We start from the raw sequence: 19,100 nt of genomic DNA on the forward strand, positions 1-19,100 counted from the left end.
TTCATATTGTCCTCATTGTGATTATTTAAAAACCTTGGCCAGAAATGGCACAGACACAAAGGAGCAGAAGGAGGCCATTCTTAACACCGATCCTGTCCTGCCACGTAATTTGATATCATCATGGCTCACACAACAATTTTATGTCTTTTTCCAGCCCATCCACAACATCGTACTGGCTAACAGGTATTTATCGATCTCTACCATAAATAGACATCGATAATGTAAATCTGTGGGAGGAAAATGTTCCGTTTCGAGACAGTTAGGTTTATGCACGAATATTACTGGTTTTGCAGATGAGCAGCCGAGTCTGGTCTGACCACTTTGCAAAACATAAATTAAAATACGACCCTGATGGGATTCGAACCCACAACCTTTGAATAGCAACCTGAATAGAAATGTAGAAGTCCAACGCGCTTGCCATTGCGCCACAGAGCCGCGCCTTCTGTTACTTTTAAGCACACAAGTTTGCCTTTGACGCATTGCATTCAGGACACCCATCTCGCGTCTGCCTGTCCTCGTCACACTTTCTGGTACCTGGTCCTTATCCACTAGTGCTCTGGCTCATCAAGTGTTCGGCTACAGACAGCTGAAACGTTCTCATGACACTTACCTTTACCACATGTTCAGATAATGATTTCCAGATAATCAATACTCTAAAGGTGAAAGTATTCGTTCTAAATCTCCTCCTTGTCTCCTGACTTTCATTTATGTTACTCTGTTCATTCCCAATACAGGCTTATCCCTGTCACACATATCCATCCTCTTCATAAAATGAGCACGTTAATCGGTTTCTTATTCAGCCTTCTCTGCGCTTAGAGTAACATCCCCAGCCTAGCTCGCGTACCTTCAGAATGGGAGTGGTCAAACCCTTGCCATTCTTTTCATCTCCTGTGAAATTCTCCTCCTGCATTCAGACGCTTCCAGTATCTGGCGATTACAAGAGAAAAACAAAGTTCTCAGAAGAAAAGCCAAAAGGTCTGAACAAAATCAGCAGCTCTTGTCTATCTCTGATGAGGAAGGAAAGTTAACGCTTCGAGTCCAATGATCCGTCTTCAGAACTAATGGGAAGGGAGGGTGGGTGAAGAATGTGTAAGACGGCAGACGGTTTCTAAAATGATTGAACTTGATGTTGGGTCCTAAAGTTTTCATGGTCTGTCGGTAGAAAATGAGTTGCGTGCCTTCCAGCTTGTGTTGTGTCTTGAAGGAGCACTGCAGCAGACCAGAGACTGAAATGATGGCCTGGGAACACAGTGTCTAGATTTGAGTGGTGCTGGAAAATCACAACAGTTCAGGCAGCATCCGAGGAGCAGTGAAATCGACGTTTCGGGCAACAGCCCTTCATCAGGAATACAAGCAGAGAGCCTGAAGGGTGGGAACACAGTGTAATGTTGAAGTTACGGAGACTGGAAGATCGGGATAGTTTTTGTTGATTCTGGACAGAACGTAAGTGATCTCAGCTTTGTCACCGACTTTATTTTCCTCTCTCCATTGGAGAGAGATCACATTCTGAGCAGGAAATACAGTTGCCTCGATTAACTGAAGTGCAGAGAAATCTCTGGAACATGCGACCGGGAGCTTCCAGAGTGAGGAGAGATATCTGAAACCAGCAGGAAATGTAACTGACAACATCGAACGTTACAATGCAGTACAGGCACTTCGACCCTCGCTGTTGCCGCAACCTGTAAAATAATGTAATGTCCATTGTAATGGTAAATTAACATTTATTTTAAATCCAATAAAAGCATAGGGAAACAAATAAGTAATTATTTGACTTTGCAGAGGCATGTGTTGCAGACAGACAGAAAAAAATGTAAAGTTAAACCGAAATAATAGCAGACATACAAGGCCAGTAAACTACCATACCAGGGACAAACAGTCAAGGAATGAGAAAAAAAAATCGTTTTGATGTGGAAGGCACCTTTCCTCTGGTACCATTGGCGAAGGCATCCAGCGAGAGGTGGCAGGATTTGAGACGATGCATACTGCAGGCACAAAAAAACGAAAGATTGTGTTTTCAGCGACGATGTGCGTACCAGATTCAATGCACACGTAAGGACAGATATGAAGAAACTAAATTGGCTAACTCAGGCAGATAGAGCAGTCCAGGTAACCCCCGCCAAGAGGGTAGCCTGGCGATTAGATATGGTAGATGCCTCGGACCCAAGATTAAGAAAGGTCCCTACTGAGTGCAGGGCAAAAGGCAAACGTGATGTGGGGTTCATAGGAAGCTGTGAACCCATAAGAGTAGCCCGGAAGTCTGAGTATCGTCCATGCAGAGCACGAGACCCGTTAAAACACGAGGCTGCCAAAGGATACTACTTTGCATCCCTCCTGAAAGCTTGAGTGATAATTCCCTGTGAATAATCACCGGTGAGAGCCCCCATTTTTCTGGTCAAAAAGGCAAACATTCCAGGTGAATCGGGGAAACGGAGCTTTGTTCAAGACCTGCAGGTAGTCAATTATGCTGTTGTTACACCCGCCCCAAATGTTCCTAATCCTTGTACTATATGAGTTCGAATTCCACCTGACAGTAAATGGTTCTCTGCTATGGATTTATCAAATGTCTTCTTTAGTGTACCGGTACACCCAGAAAGTCAATTCTGGTTCACTTTTCAACTCAAAGGCAAATCATATACATTCAAGCGACTTTGCCAAGATGACTGTGAGTCCCCCACCATAATTAATGAGGCTCGATGCTGGAGTCTGGAGATTTTTGTTTTAACCCCGGGGTCAGCGCTTCTGCAGTATGTAGACGAATGCTTAATAGCAGCACCAACAGAGGAACAATGTGAGAAAGATACGCTTGTGTCGCTCTGCCATCTCGCCAGGAATGGGCACAAAGCTTGTTTCGCAAATCTACAATTTGTACAACAACAGGTGAAGTTCTTTGGTAATTCCTTGTCTGAACAAGGGAAGGGCATTGGTCAAGACAAAGTTCAAGCAATCCAGCAAATTCCAAAGCCTCACACGAAGTAACAATTGCTGTTCTTTTTGGTCTTGCACTCCTACTGTCGATTTTTTATCCCACATTACATAACCCTTGAGGCGCCCGAAATGAAATTTCCAATGGCTTCGAGTTTCAGAACCAGAGACCATTGCAGTTGAATTAAACAGGCGCTCCAAACCACACCTACACTGCGGGTCCGAATCCAAACAAGCCTTTTGTACAAACGGCAGATGCATGACATCTGAGCTGATGCAGGAGAATGTGGGAAAATTGAGGCAGGTAGCTTACATTTTGGCTAAACCCAGACACCGTAGCGGCAGGATTACCTATATGCCAGCAAGCCGTGTTTGCAGCTTAAAAGGTTTGTTGTAGCATCCAGGGACACCGTCGGCTTTGGAGAATTAACCCTCCTGGTCCCACATGCATCCTTACTGTTTTCCGAGCAAAACACAGCACACATGTCTGCAGCACGTTGGCTCAGAAACAATACTGTACTATTGGAGATGCCTAACATTACAATAACGAGATGTAACGTCCGTAATGCTGCTAACCTTCTCGCCACAACAGGAGACAGAGACCCACATGACTGTGTCGCTGTAACTCACCAAGACCAGGCGTGCAGGATTCACAAACTCAGAATCAGGATATTGCGTTTTTTTGTGAATGGGGCCGCATTCAGGGGCAAACGGACAGGCCAGAATTGTGTTTGGTATGCTGTAGTAACTACCCACGAGGTAGTCAAAGCGGAATCACTCACTTGTCATCTGTCAGCTCAAGCAGCAAAGCTGATTGCCTTAACTGAGGCATGTCAATTGGCTGAGTGAATGATAGTGAATATTTACACAGACAGCAGATATGCATTCGGGGTTGTACATAATTGTGGAACTCTGTGGAAACACAGGGGCTTCTTGACCTACACTGGAAAGCCCAAAATACACCGTGGCCTGACTTCTGACCTCCTGGAAGCGGTCCTACCGCCTAAATCATTCGTTGTCTGTAAATGTGAATCCCACACGAAAAAGTACGATTCCCTTTCTCAAGGCAATGCGAATGCAAACTCACCGGTAAGGACAGCAGCCCAGCAGCCGCCAGGTGATCAGTTGACATGTGTATGTCAATTATTTGTAATCTAAAGCAGACTTATGGGAGGTCGAGTCGCAGGCCACGCCGAAGGACAAGCATGAATGGACAATGGCAGGGTGCAGAATGAGGGAATGGGTGTGGTGTGGCCCCATTGGTAAACCCTGTCAACGCGATCATTATTCCCATTCCATGCCAATTAACACACAGTGAGGATCATGAGTCAAAAGGGGGGATGTAGCGAATAAAGTGGTATGATTTGATCTTGATATTTAATTTGGTTTCCGTGGTCGAATCTGTAAGTCCTCTTCGGACATTGTGCAAAATAATTTTCCAAAGGTCATCTTAGTCAGTCCGGGACTGAGGTTCAGAAAAGAACAAATGTTTCTGTTTTTTTTTTGGAGCTGGCTGTGTTTACATTCTCCCCACCTCAAGTTTATAAGGACTTATAAACTTCATTTCTGTCAGTCCAGGTGAGACACTTTGTGATGCGGGTAGTTTCATTGGCAAAGAAAATACATTTATCCCCATGAAGCTTCCTTTCATCCTCTGTCTGCCCATTCATTCAATTTGATCACTGCTGTTCTGATAAATTTCACCTCTGCTGTCCTGTTGTTCTTCCGTAATTCGAGGGAACGTCGAACCGAATCCCAAAATCATATTAATGTTCGGCTGTTCATGTTACATCAATGACCAGACCAGAACAAGCTAGCAGGAAATTGAATAACACAAAAAATATTTTTAAAATTCCTTCCAGAAAATTAACCGACTGCAAAGTCAGAATATGAGAAATGTCAGAGTGCACTGATATTTAGCCCATTTCACAATGCACAGATACACCTAGACGAGTTCAGTCTTTGCGAAATGTTTATTTATAATTGTCACAATTCCCTGGGGCAGATCCTCCCTCAATACACAAAAATGTATGCTGTCAAAAACTATTTCATTTCAGATTAAAATGGCTCAAGATACTTTCCATCAACCCAAAGGTTACTGCGCCATGTCAAGTGAAGTGTATCCAGATAAGGTTAGAACTCCCAGCCTTTTCTCCCACAGCTCTCTATTCCAGTTGCTCCAGCCTAGTTTGGAGCTCCCATCTTGGGCGTTTCACGCGCCTCTCTGCCTTCATAGAAGAACTGCATGCTCACGGACTTGGTCACTGGCAGAAAGAGTAAAAATTCACGCGTTCATTCCGCTCTCAAATTCCGATCGGATCTTCGCTACTGCGTCGCGAAATTTCTGTGATTCCAGACCTGGAAGCCAGTGTGATTGAAGTGGGCAACCGTCGTCACAACCTTATCTCGAGGCACTGGTAAAGTAACGATGAGAAACTTCGTTGTTATTTAAACCAACATTTCAACAATTTGTTTGCTAAGCCTGTACATTTCATCTTTTCTCGAAATCTATCGAAATCAGTCTTCAACATTCTCAATGGTGGATTCTCCACAGCCACTGAGGACATCGAAGATGACGATACAACCCAATCTCAGTAGGTTATCCTCTTGTGCATGTGGTGCTGTTCCTCGCCAATCTTAGACATTGCATTTATTGCTTTTCCTGTTGGTTATTTTTTCACGTGATCGTATAGTGGCTTATCCTCTGCATTGTGGCCGAAGCAACCTCCATTCAAATCCGAGTATCAGTAATGCGCATTTGTTCCATGTTACTCCACATAACCCTTGCAAAACAAACGCAGAAAGAAAGAAATCAATTTTTAAGGTTAACATGCTCTCGAAGGTGATTTTCTTGCTTCAAACTTTATTTGCACCTAATCTCGGAGACGTCTCTCCCTTTCTCGATCACTATTCTTCCATTCTATCCTTCCTCACATGCCACTGGGGCATTGCACAAAGTAACATTCACTTTCACATTGACACCGTTAAGTTAGTGCTGCAGCTGTCACTCTTGTTAGGTGAACTTGCACCAATACCACCATGAGGAGCTTTAAGCAATCAGATCATGTGGTTGGGTTATCAATCCTCATGTAAAGTGTTTGATTTGCATGGACCAGATATCATTGGAGCACTGGGTTCAGGAAAAGGACGCAGAACAGTATCGAAGAAAAGAGACTTTATTGGAAAAGACCAACGTTTGCGAATTCCCCACATTTATTTCTAGTCTTTATTCGTCTCTCGCTAGAGTGTTATGTATAATTCTGCAATCCACATAAAAGAAGCGATATGACAGCTGTGGAAATGGTGCAGAAGTGATTTGCCAATATATTGTCTGGATTGAAGAACTTCAGCTATGAAAGAGTTTCGACAGACTGGCTTTGCTTTTGTGAGAGCAGGAGAGATTGAGAGGAGACAGTATTGAGATGTCGGAAATAATGAGGGGCATGGATTGGGTACACTTAACGAAAGATTTCTCGATGATGGATGGATCAATTAATCATAGATTTAAGATAAGAGCCATAAACGTTCGAGTAGCTCTACATAAAAAAAATCTTTATCAGCTTGCGAGTCATTGGAATCTGGACATCATTGTCCCTATGAGTCAGAGCGGCAGAAATTCTAATAATCTTCAGAGATACTTAACTGTGAATTTGTAATGCTTAAGGCATACAACATTAAATGATGGAAAATGGGATGAGGATAATCAAGCAGGTGTTATTGACAAGAGCATGCACAAGTAGCTTGCAGCCTCAGTTAGTTCTGACATCCACCTGGTGGCGTTTGGTAATCTCAGTTGTCACGTGGGATGCCAGTGTTCATTTTCCCGCTGGGGCGGCTCTGACTGTTTCAGGGTTTCAAGGTTTGTGTAAAAATCTGTTGTTCAGGTGAAGGATGCAGATGGTGTGGGGAAGTTCGATGGTTTTGGGAAGTTGGTTTGCGGCCGTTTCCTCCCCTTGCTCGGTGATATCTTCAAGGCAGATGAAACTCATGTGAAGCTCTGCTGTCCTGCAGCGTCTCGAATTGATTTGATTTATTTCCCACTGCATTCAATTGCTGTTTCTTGTCGTTACTTTACATGTCCCAATATGTTGAGTCCAGATCAACTTGTTTTTTAATGGAGTCATTGGATGAGTCTCGTCATTCGAGAAATTCTCTGGCTTCACTCTGTTTAGCTGGCCCCAATGTATTTGTGTTGTCACAGTCGAATTTGTTGTCCTCGTCATCGCTGTGCATTGCTACTTGGAACAGCTGCTTGTGTTGTTTAGTGGATATTCCAGAAATATTTTGCAACAATAGATATTCCCGCAGATTCATTGTCAAAACCAACGCCAGGAGGACATGCCATTACCCAACAAACCAAGCTCTCTAAATTATAGGTAAAAGTATGTCTCGGCACGTACAGCCAGACTCCTCTGACCACTCGAAGTTATGAGACAGCATAAACCGAAAGGCATATTTGACAACAATTCACCAAAAAATGGACCAAATACCCATCATAGGCAAGACAAATTTGGATAAAAAATATTGCATGTCGTGACTGCAGGAAACATTATACAGGACAGACAACTCACGATACGCATTCTTGAAGATCAACTTGACATGAAACACCACTGCCAGGTGTCCGCAGTAAGTTGACTCATGACACAGAGTGTCGCTGATTCCGTGGCTGGAATCTCGCAATGTGTGACAGTCTGCAGCAATGGAGAATGTGTTGCTGGAAAAGTACAGCAGGTTATGCAGCATCCAAGAAGCAGGAGAATGGATGTTTCTGACATGAACACTTCATCAGATATTCGGCCAAAACGTCGATTCTGCTACTCCTCAGATGCTGCCTGATCTGCTGTGTTTTCCAGCACCACACTCTTGACTCTGATCTCCAGTATCTACAGTCCACACTTTATCCTCCGTCTGCAGCATTAGGTAGTTCCTTGTGTGAGGGAACTGTTGATATTACCAATGTAAAATTCGATTGCTGATTGAGAAACAGCCCAAAAGAGTGTTTCTGTTGTTTTGAGTTTCCTGGCTGTACAATGTCTGCTTCTGTGATCGCACAGTTGGCAGTGCTCTGGGGAGCGGCTGCAGTTATCTGCGTTTACATCCTAGATGTTATTGGTGCTGTTTGATTTGTTCTTGATTTGTGCAACAGTAACACAGTGACAGATCAATTAATATTTCAAGAAGGCACACCGACGTGGAAAATGTCGAGGTGCTGGTGACATTTGATCAGAAATTACCGAGATTCAGGAGAAACGAATGTTGATTTCTTTCGGGTTGTGATGAGGAACAACCAGGGAAATAAGTCACCAGCGGGTACAGTTTACAAGGGCACTCATAGGAAGCAAAATGCGAAATAAAACGTACAAAATGACGAAGACAGATGAAGGATGAGAGTAATCATGGGTAATCTGACTTCCACTCCGCAGCTCCCCTAATTCCCACACCCAGCCCCATTGTAAACAAATGTTAGAGAACCATAAACATTAACGTCGTCAATTGGAACGATCCAAGTCTTTTCTAAATTTTCGATTCGGCTATTAGTTTCAGTTATTTTTTTCTTTCCTGGGAAATCATCTCTTTCATTGTTAGCAATCATAAAGGGAGCCATCCTTTTTGTCATGGAAATAATAAGATACTAAACTTTGTTTGTGCCGTGTATAAGACTCCACGGTGTCACACGTTTCTTCTACTTTCTCTCGATTTTAATGGTATTCTGTCTTTTGAATATTCCGACCAACGTGCATGACCTCATTATCCGGACATGTAACTGCATCTGACAAGTTTTTGCCCACTCACCCAATCTATCTATATGCCTATTCATATTGCCACGATCTCATCATAACATTCTCTCCCACGCCTGTGTATTGTCAGCAAATTTGGACATATTTTACACTGCCCCTTTCTCCATGCTATTAACAGAGAGATAATTGAAGCCTTGAATACACCCAGTCTTGAAAGGCCTCTGCTGTAAATGTTTCTACATACTTGCTACCCTCTGAATGTGAGAACATCCTCCTCATTTATTTCTTATGTGGGTAACCCCTTCCCCTGAGATTGGGATCTCCGGTCCTTCACTGTTCTGGATATAAAGTAGAACAGAACAAACTTTTAAAGTAAAACACAATCTCACTGCTGTCTCCAGTGCCAGTTCTGAGTTTTCTTTTTTAACCTCTGTTTGAACAATCAGCCCTGATTGGCACATTATTGCTGACAATGACACGTCTGCTCACAGGTGCTTCAGTGCCTGTGATTGGAGTGGAGCTGAAAGGCGCAATAAAAGTGCATCTTTTTTCACTCGACCATTGCCATATTATTAATCTCTCTGCTCATGAAAATGGATCCTTTATATGCATTCAATCTCTCATCAATACCGAGCATGTTTCACTCACAGTTGATTGTAAATGATTTCTTGTTGGATGAATTATCTCTGCAACTCCAGAAAAACCGTCTCAACAACTCGATATGTTCTCAGGTCTGCTCATTTCTTGACATACAGGAAGCTCGCTTCAAAGAAAACATTTCCAGAGTCGTGAATCTCTCCACAAAAGGAGTTTTATTTATCTCTCTACATGGTGCAAAGCAGAGGATTGTGAATAGATTCTGGGAAAATGTTGCCAATTGTCAAGTGGGAAACCTTTCAGCAAGCAAAACAGAAATCCCAGCGTCGTGCTTTGTGAATCTTTAGATATTCCTTGGGGCGCGGATTCAGTGGAAAATGAAGGGTGAACTGGCTGGCTGGGCAGAGACAGTTTAGAAATCTTTCTGTTCTTTCGGAGGCCGGTGTTTTGACTCTGATGTACTCCGGTCTTGAATTATCTGTGACATTGAAGGATTCTGTTCCTGCACGTCAGAAAGTCAAATCTCATCTCAGCTCCGGGGCACTTAGAAAATGCGGGAACAGATAGGACACTGAAAGGCTGGAAATGAGGCGATCTCTGTAGGAGGATAACTGATTTCCGGTGTCATGCATGTGACTGTAAAGGGTGGGATCAGCCTATTCCCATGTCTTCACCGTGAATTGCCCAGGATTTATTTCGGAAACGACATACTAATTAAAGATGTTTATCAATATGGGAGGAGCAGGCTGCAGCTTGCATTCGGGGATCATTGAAGCCATTGGCTCAACAGTCTCTGTGGCGATGTTAGTCAGTGCGTTCGGCTCTTCACTGACAGGTTGCTGTTCTCCCACGACCCAGGAACAGAGCGACAGCTGTTCTCACACAATCTGTTTTTTTTTTGTCCGCACAGTTCCGGGTTTTTACCGAGTTCAGAAAAATATTCCTCAAAAGGCTCGAAGGGAGAAGGTTCCGGTTTTAGGAGAGCTGGTTCCCGGTGACATCGATGTGTCTGCAAAGTGTGAGATCAAACTGTTCCCATTGTCCACAATGAATGCTCCACGATTAATTTTGGAAACGTCAAAACAATTGAAGACAATTTTCATTTTGCGAAGGACAGGCAAAAGCTTGAATTCACTAACAGCCTGCTTTAGGAGATCCTGCAAGGGGCCTACTACAAGGGACTCCCCAGCCTCTGTGGAGCAATTAGTCCTCTCGTTTGGCTGTTAACCGAGAGGGTGTACCCACGCATCGAGCGTTCGCTGTTCTTATCCATCCGACTCCTTTGCTGTGCACTTTCTGGTTTTTAATAGGGTCAGTAATATGTAGCCAAACGGAAACCAATTCAGTGAGGAAACACGAATGCGTTTCTGTATTGTTGAATGGCTCGTGAAGGGTTGTGGACACTCGGACTCTCAAACAAAAACCGAAACTGCTCAAGGAGCTCGGCAGGTATGACATTACCTGTGAGAGAAAATGGAGTTCTGAAAAACTCCTGGAGAAGCTCCGAATCGTTGTCTCTGTTTATCTCTCCCCAGATGCTGCCAGATCTGTTTAGTTTTTCCTGCAATCTCCCCCTTTCTTTTTAAATGAATGACCATTTCAACCATCGAGATTGTTTACACAGTCCAAACATGTCCTGACATTTAACCCTATCGAAACTGTGGTGATTGAATTCAAACAAATAAACTTGAAACGAGTTTAGTAGCGCGCTTCTGCAGTTGTGGCCAAGTGGTTGACGCGATGGGCGTTAATTCCACTGTGGATTCCTCATGCAGTTAAGCATTTTCTGACTGTAATTGAGAGCCGAGAGTGAACTTGAAGAGTGCTTGTTCTCTGCTTTCTTGTTTCAAATTCAAATCGCAGGATAAGGTGAAATGCGTATAACTCAGGCAAGGAATGTTAGTAATCTGCAACCAACCGCCTGTCAGGATAGAAAAGGCAGAAAACTCCAAAGCAGGTAAGATCCATTTAGTTGTACACTTCCATTACTGAATACGTTTGCCTCTCTGACAAAAGTGACGCCAAATGAGATAACAACTGTTCAGGGGATTGTGTTGGACTGGCGCAGACTTAGTGGGCCAAAGGGCATTTTTGTGCTAGACACTTGCATGGCCAGCTGCGAGGTGGTCAGTTTGTGAAGTAACAGGACATTCTTTGCAAAATGTCCCTAGGTGAGGAAGAGGTCGAAGCTACTCTCCCCGATAGTTCTGACAGTCACGGTATTCATTGGCACATTTCAATTGGTAATAACTATTACGGTGCATATTTGTGGAATCAGTCTATCTGATAATCAGGACGATGAGACCGTGATGTCTCATTAACCAGCCGAGAGCAAGCCCTTGCAGCTTACATTCCCTGGCTCTGTTTTTTAGATAAAGATTACTTTCTCGATATGCCTGTGTTTACATCAAACAGCTCATTGACATCGGGACTGGACGTTCAGGGGAAAGTGGAGGTGTGACAGAGGCAGAAATAGAACAAGATGAGACGTGAAAGTGTTTAGATTTTGCCGTGGGTCCGTTGCTTTTTGTGAGGAATGTCTGCTGGGCGCTATCCTGTCAGGCCCCGGGAGCCAGACGGCTTATTTTGGTGGGATTTGTGTTATTGAAAGTTACACATGAGAAGCGTGTTCGATTATTTCAGCTCAGTATCCATTTCATATCGCGGCTCACCACAACGGTGCACATTTTCTGGCGAAGTGCCTTGTATTCCACTTCAAGCCGCCTTTCTCTGGAGAAACTTAGAGACGTAAAGCACATGGAGTGGGGAGAATGCTGAGGACACTGTCACTGTCGGGGAATGTGCCTGTGTGACTGCTTCTGTATGTGAACATGAGAATACGCTCCTCAAAGGGGTTACAACAGTGTGACCAGGTCAACCTTCAGTACCATTGTTATGTCATTTAAGATCACAGGGAGAATGTAACTGCTTCTAACCGGGACGAGAATAGATGTATGCCTGATATCGTGCGCTTCACGATGGACGAATGACCCTTCTCCACTCCTCTCCCACACGCTTTTTAAACTCGAGGCCAGAGAGAAACTGACCTGACGACAAAATCGCTTCACAACCTTCTACTACCAATTTTGCAAATTTATTTCTATCTTGCTACCTAAAACCTTTAATTAAATGTAAAGAAAATGAATGTGCGCTCAGCAAATGGGACACCTTTGGTTACAGTCCTTCAACCTGAAACGACCCTGCACCACCATTCTCAGCATACTGCTCTTAAACTAATTTTATATTTAAGTGGAAAACTTACATTTAACTCCATGCGATCTAACTTTATGAATTAGTCAACCATGTGGAACCGTGTAAAATATTTTATTAAAGTCCAAGTCTGTTACTTTGTCCTCATTGATCTTCTTGGTTACGCCCTCAAAAAACTCAATCAATTCTGTGCAAAACCATGCTGATTATCCCGATTCATTCCTTGTATCTAAACATTCATATAAATCCTATCGTTTAGAATTCCACCAAACTACTTACCCACGACCATAACCAGACACAATCATCTATCGCTCCCAGGCTTCTGCGTGAAGTCCTTTCTAAACAAAGGCACAATAGCCATCCCCTGGTCATTCGGCGCCCCACTCGTCATAATAGATGATAAAAATATTTCTACGAAAGTTTCAAAGGTTTCTTTCCCGAACTTCCCACAAGTTTCCGGGATACAGGAGATCAGATCCCAGAGAAATATCCAACTTTATATTTTCCAGGTCCTCCAGTCCTTCCCCTTTTCAATGTGAACGACTTTCAAAACATCAATATTTAATTGTACCCGTTATGTCGTTCTCCATGGTGTAAACTGACGCGAAGTGAACATTATATGTCTCTCCATCTGCTGAGATTCAAGACAAATGTTAGCTCTTTCATCTTAAAGTCCTATTTGGTCTCAAGTTCTTAATTATTGTAGATTCTCTTTCAACTATACTTAGCTTTATGTTCTGATGACATCTCATATCCTCGATTGACCTTTATAATATCCTCCTTAACAATGCCCCTCCACTTTTTATATCGTTCAAGAGATTCACTTGAAACCATGTGTTTATATGGAAGCTGTCCCCTTTTTTAAAAAAAGTCTTATGACAAGGCGTAAATCTCAGCAACCAACATTGTTCTAACGGAATACCTACAATGTGGAACCCGGCCATTCGGACCAAGAAGCCCCCACTAATCCTGCGAAGGGAATCACACTCAAACTCACACCTCTACTCAATTCCTGAAACTCTGCATTTCCCATGACCAAAGAACGTCAGCCGCACATCTTTCGTCTGGGGAGGAATGTGCAAACTCCAAATACACAGTCATCCAAAGTAGATATTGAACCAACATCGCTGAGTCCGCAAGACATGGGTACTCGCCATTGAGGCAGCCATTATAAACCTCCGATCCACCACTCAAAACATATCATCACCAATACCTACTCTTAATGTTCCAAATGCATCTGCCCAGAGCCTCCTATTGACTGAGGTCTAAACCTCTGCCCGTGCTTTCCTATTCGCTTGAACTGAACGCCTGCATTGTATTTGCCTTCCTAAACACCAACTCAAACTGCATGTGAAACGTAAGAGAAAATTGAACTTTGAATTCTTTCCGCTTTCATAAAATTGTTTGTGCCTCTACTCTTACCACCAAACATATGACCGCACACTTTTCCACAAAGGACCGTAACTGCAACTATTTTTTCAAAGCACTCAGTTTGTTCAAGTCATTCTGCCGCATGCCCGCTTCAACAATAAGATCTGCCCTTACGCCGATCATTGTGTCTTCTTCAAATGGAGCAACAACACCCTCAATACCTTTGAATGGATCCTTCATACATAATGTGAATAGATGTGTTGCCATCACTGACTCCTGCTGAACTCCACTAGTCACGGGCTGCCATCCTGGAGAAGACCACTTTACCCAACTGTCTGCCTTCTGCCAATCAGCCAAGCCTCAATCCATGTCCTCTTCTTTAGCAGTTTGCCGTACTGCACCTTGACATATGCCTGGGGAAATTCAAGCTGGTCACCTCCACCGGCTTGACTTCGTCTAACTTGCTCATTACCTACTCAAAGCATTTAACAGAAAGCTGATTTATTTGATTGTTATCGAGAATATTCCAACTTTGATTCCAGGCCTGAATGGGAAGAACAACAATGTTCAATTGCTGTTGCGATATGTAAACACTACGCTGCCTTAGTAGGGTCGATGAGTGAGTGAATTCCTTCCCTCAGTGGGATCCTCTATTCTCTCAAGAGGGTCGATGAGTGACCTAACTGTTTTGCTCACATGGAGCAGGTAAATGCTTGCGGCCAAATGCAAACCAGATAGTGTACTGAGAGTTGAGATGATCGCTTAAACCCATTCCTGGAATAGGTTCCTTGAAACGTCTCTCACAATTCGAAAATATCGATGTGAAATCAGTTCTACAGAGACCGGAGACCACATCCCACATGCTACATATTTGATAGGTCTATCCACAATGTGATGACGTTCATGATGAACAGTCCCCATTATAATGTTTAATGTTTAATGTCTTTATTCAGTGTGAACACGTTGAACACACGCAAGTATTCAGCACCTTCTACAGCACTTCCCGCATTCATGGCATTTAGAAAGACCTGTTAATATGGCGAGAAAGGTGATGAGCCATCCGGTCGCTCGGACTTTGCAGCACGGTCCCACAGATTTGGAATTGGAAAGGTCTCTATTCCGGGTGAGCACGTGGGTCAGACGTCAGGTCTCTATATATCTTAACGGACTCTTATTTATGTGGACATATTTCTCAGAGATGAAACACATAGAGGTTTGATAACATTTTCCAAAGTTCGGAGAGAGAAAAGGTTTCTCATTAGTATGAGCGTCGTGTTCGGTTCTCCAATCGCTGGACGTTTTAAAGCATATTCCGCAGTTCATACACTGAAATCGTTTCTCATCATTTTGAACGAGCATGTGTCGCAGCAGGTCAGAGACAGAGTGAATCCCTTCCCACACTCTGAGGAGGTGAATGGTTTGTTCCTGGTATCATTGCGTCCATGGGAATTCAGCTCAGACAGGGAAATGAATCCCTACATTTCCACAGTCATTCCTCACTATGACTGCAATTGAGGTGTGTAAGTCTGATGACAGGTAAAAACCTGGTCCACACGCACAATACGTGAACGACTTATCTCACACTATTACCAGAGCTTTTCTCTTTCATGTTCGAAATCTGATCAAGTTGTATTTGGGATAAGATTCGTGGCTTCATCAGATTATAGTGGAGAGGTTGACTTCTAAATCTTCCCATTCTAAAATCCTGCGAAATTGATGTGATCCCAAAATGAAAGTGTGAAACCGTCTTTCAAAAGACTCTAGAATCTGTCTGAAGATATGGTCTGAAGGTAATGGATTTTCGACACTAAGAATTTGACCAGAATTTTGTCAGAATCTTTCATGCACACAACTTCCACCACAGAGAACGAGCAGGTCAGCAGGTGGATATGAACACGATCGCCTCCATGTTCCCTCCAGGTCAAACATTGTCCTGACATGTCTGACATACAGTCCTGTTGGAGCAGACATTTCTTACAATTCAATCATTGCAAAATTGAGGCCTCTGACTTCAGTCCCAAAATCAAAATTCACTGCCTCGCCACTGAGTCGAAAGTGTGATGCTGGAAAAGCGCAGCAGGGCAGGCAGCAACGAATGAGCTGGAGAATCGATATTTTGGACACGAGACTTCATCAGGAAAGAGGCTTGTGAACCGAGGGAGTACAGAAACAAATGGAAGCGGGTGGGGTGGGACAAGGTAGCGGAGAGTGTGATAGATTGATGGAGGTGGGGACAATGATGAAAGGTCGCAGCGCAGGCTGGAGCAGATAGGTGGGATGGAAGATGTACAGACAGGACAGTTCATGAGAGCGGCGGAGGCCCTGTACCTGAATGAACTTGGCTGTGTGGGAGGGAGAGTTGACTGTTCAGCCAGAGGCGAGTGGTGTTATTTGGTGCGGGTGTCCCGGAGATGTTTTCCGAAGCGGTCTGTAATTAGGCATCCAATTTCTTCAATGTCGAGGAGACAGCAAAGGGAGCAATTGTTACAGTAAATGATATGCGTGGAAATGCAGGTAAAACTCTGATGGACATGCAAGGGTCTTTTGGGCCTTTGACAGAGTTGAGGACGAATGTGTGGGTGGATGTTTTGCAAATCCCGTGTAGGAATGAGAAGGTGCTGGGAGGGGAGGGTGGTTTTGTGGTAGCGTGCACTTTGTAAGGGAGTGGAAGAGGGAATGATATTTATAGAAAATGGATAGGGGTGGGGAGGGAAGCACATCTTAATTGTTGTGGTTCATTTGCAGCTGACGGAAATACGGGAGGATGACATGATGTCTACAGATGCTGCAAGATTTTAAAGTGTTGAAGAACGAATGTCTGTCCTCGTCATATTTGGAGGGATGAGTTTTGGGAGTGGGGTTGAAGGAAGTGGATGAGATGAGCTGGAAGGCATCATCGACGACGTGACAGGAGAAAATGCCTCGCCACTGATTCAAATTTCTTCCTGGCATTGGTTTGAGTCTGAACAGACACGTCATTATCATGGTGAAATCCTTCAACTCGTGATGTGTTGTTAACCACATGTTCCCATCATCACCATGTCAGCCAACTTGCACCTCATTAACATCATTAACTCTTCCACGTCTCTGCCCTTCTGCAGCTCAAACGCGAAACCATTCGTTTGGACGACACGGTCATAATACACTTCGATCCGTTCTTTCAAATTCCCTCCATGCTCTGGTGCTCGTGGAGCAATGGATAGAGAGAGAGAGGAGTTGAGCACGTGGCTACACGGATGGTGCAGGAGGGAGGGTTTGGATTCTTGGATAATGGGGGCTCTTTCTGGGGTCGGTGGGACCTGTAGAAACAGGATGATCTTCATCTGAACCAGAGGGGTACCAATATCTTTGGGTGGGGGCGGGAAATTCGTTAAGGCTATTGGGGTGGGTTTAAACTAATCCAGCAGGGGGATGTGAACCAAAATTACAGTTCAAGTATAGAAATTTTTGAGAGTAGGGAGGTCCAGAATCAGGTTTCAGGGGCGCAAGATGGCACCAGCAAGCAAGAATTTGGTTTGGAGTGTGTCTGCTTCAATGCCAGGAGCATCCAGAATACGGTGGGCGAACTAGCAGCTTGCATTGGTACCTGGGAATTCGATGTTGTGGCCATTTCGTAGACATGAACAGAGCAGGGACAGGAATGGTTGTTGCAGATTCCAGGATTACAATAAGAACAGAGAAGAAGGTAAAAGAGGGAGACGTGTGGCTGTGTTGGTCAAGGACAGTATTACAGTTGCAGAAAGGATATTTGGGTCTCGTCAACTGACGGAATATGGGCTGAAGTGTGAAACAGGAAAGGAGAGGTCACGCTATTGGAAGTTTTCTACAGGCCTCCGAATAGTCCAAGAGATGTAGACGAAAGGATAGCAAGTATGATTTTCGATAGGAGTGAGGGAGAGAGGGTAGTTGTCATGGGGGACGACAACTTTCCAAATATTGGCAGAAAACACTATATTACGATTACTTTCGATGGGTCAGTTTTTGTCCACTGTGTGCAGGAGGGGTTCCTGACACAGTATGTAGACAGGCCAACAAGGGGCGTGGTCACATTAGATTCGGTAATGCATAATGAGCCCGGCCAAGTGTTAGACTGGGAAGTAGGTGAGCACTTTGGTGATAGAGATCACCGTTTTGTTGAGTTTACTATTGTGATAGATATAGATAGGTGTATACCACTGGGCAAGAGTTACAGCTAGGGGAACGTCATTTATGATGCGATTAGGCAGGATTTAGAAAGCATAGGATGGAGAAGGAAACTGCAGTGTAGGCACATTAGAAATGTGGAGCTAATTCAAGGAAATGCTACTGTGTGTCCTTGATCAGTATGAATCTGTCAGGCAGGGAGAAAGCTGTACAGCGTGGGAGCCGTGGTTTATGAAGAAGTAGATTCTGTGGTCAAGAGGAAGAAGAAGGCTTATGTTAGAATGAGATGCAAAGGCTCATTTAGGGCGCTTAATGGTTACAAGGTAGCCAGGAAAGACCTAAAGAGAGAGCTCAGATGAGCCAGGAGGCGACGTGAGAAGTTGTTGGCCGATAGGATCAGGGTTAAACCGAAGGCTTTCGATATGTATTTAAGGAATAAAAGAATGACGAGAGTAAGATTAGGGCCAATCAGGGACATAGTGGGAAGTTGTGTGCAGAGTCAGTGGAGATAGGGGAAGCACAACTGAATACATTTCAACAGTATTCAGTCTAGAAAACGGCAATGTTGTCGAGGAGAGTACTTAGATACAGGCAACTGGACGAGGTGTGATTGAGGTTCAAAAGGAGGAGGTATTGGAAATCCTGAAGAGTGTGAAAGTAGATATGTCCCCTGGGCCGGATGATATTTATCCTCGTATCCTTTGGGAAGCCATTGGGGTGATTGCCGAGCCTTTGGAATTGATCTTTAAATCGTCATTGTCTACATGAATAGTGCCAGAAGACTGGAGGATAGCAAATGTGGTTCCCATGTTCAAGAATGGGAGTAGAGGCAATCCTGTTTATTATAGACCAGTGAGCTTCACTTCAGTTGTTGACAAAGTGTTGGAAAAGGTTATAAGAGATAGGATTTATAATCATCTAGAAAAGAATAATTTGATTAGGGATAGTCAGCATAGTTTTGTGAAGGTTACGTCGTGCCACAAAACCCTTATGGAGTTCTTTGAGAAGGTGACCAAGCAGGTAGATGAGATGAAGTTGTGTATATGGATTTCAGCAAGGCGTTCGATAAGGTTCCCCACAGTAGGCTATTGTAAAAAAAATCCGGAGGAATGGGATTGT

General features: G+C 43.8%; 1 non-coding gene across 1 annotated transcript; it reads right to left on the bottom strand.

Annotated features, from left to right (window-relative positions):
• Positions 1 to 343: 343 nt before the first annotated feature.
• On the bottom strand, positions 344 to 435 carry trnar-ucu (transfer RNA arginine (anticodon UCU)). The gene is given in 2 exon segments: positions 344 to 379; positions 399 to 435. It is a non-coding gene; the product is annotated as a tRNA-Arg (tRNA).
• Between the last annotated feature and the right edge of the window lie 18,665 nt (positions 436 to 19,100).

Source organism: Chiloscyllium plagiosum, unplaced genomic scaffold (assembly GCF_037043375.1).
Source record: "Chiloscyllium plagiosum isolate Xiang-an unplaced genomic scaffold, Cpla_swu_hap1 HiC_scaffold_48, whole genome shotgun sequence".
NCBI lineage: Eukaryota > Metazoa > Chordata > Chondrichthyes > Orectolobiformes > Hemiscylliidae > Chiloscyllium > Chiloscyllium plagiosum.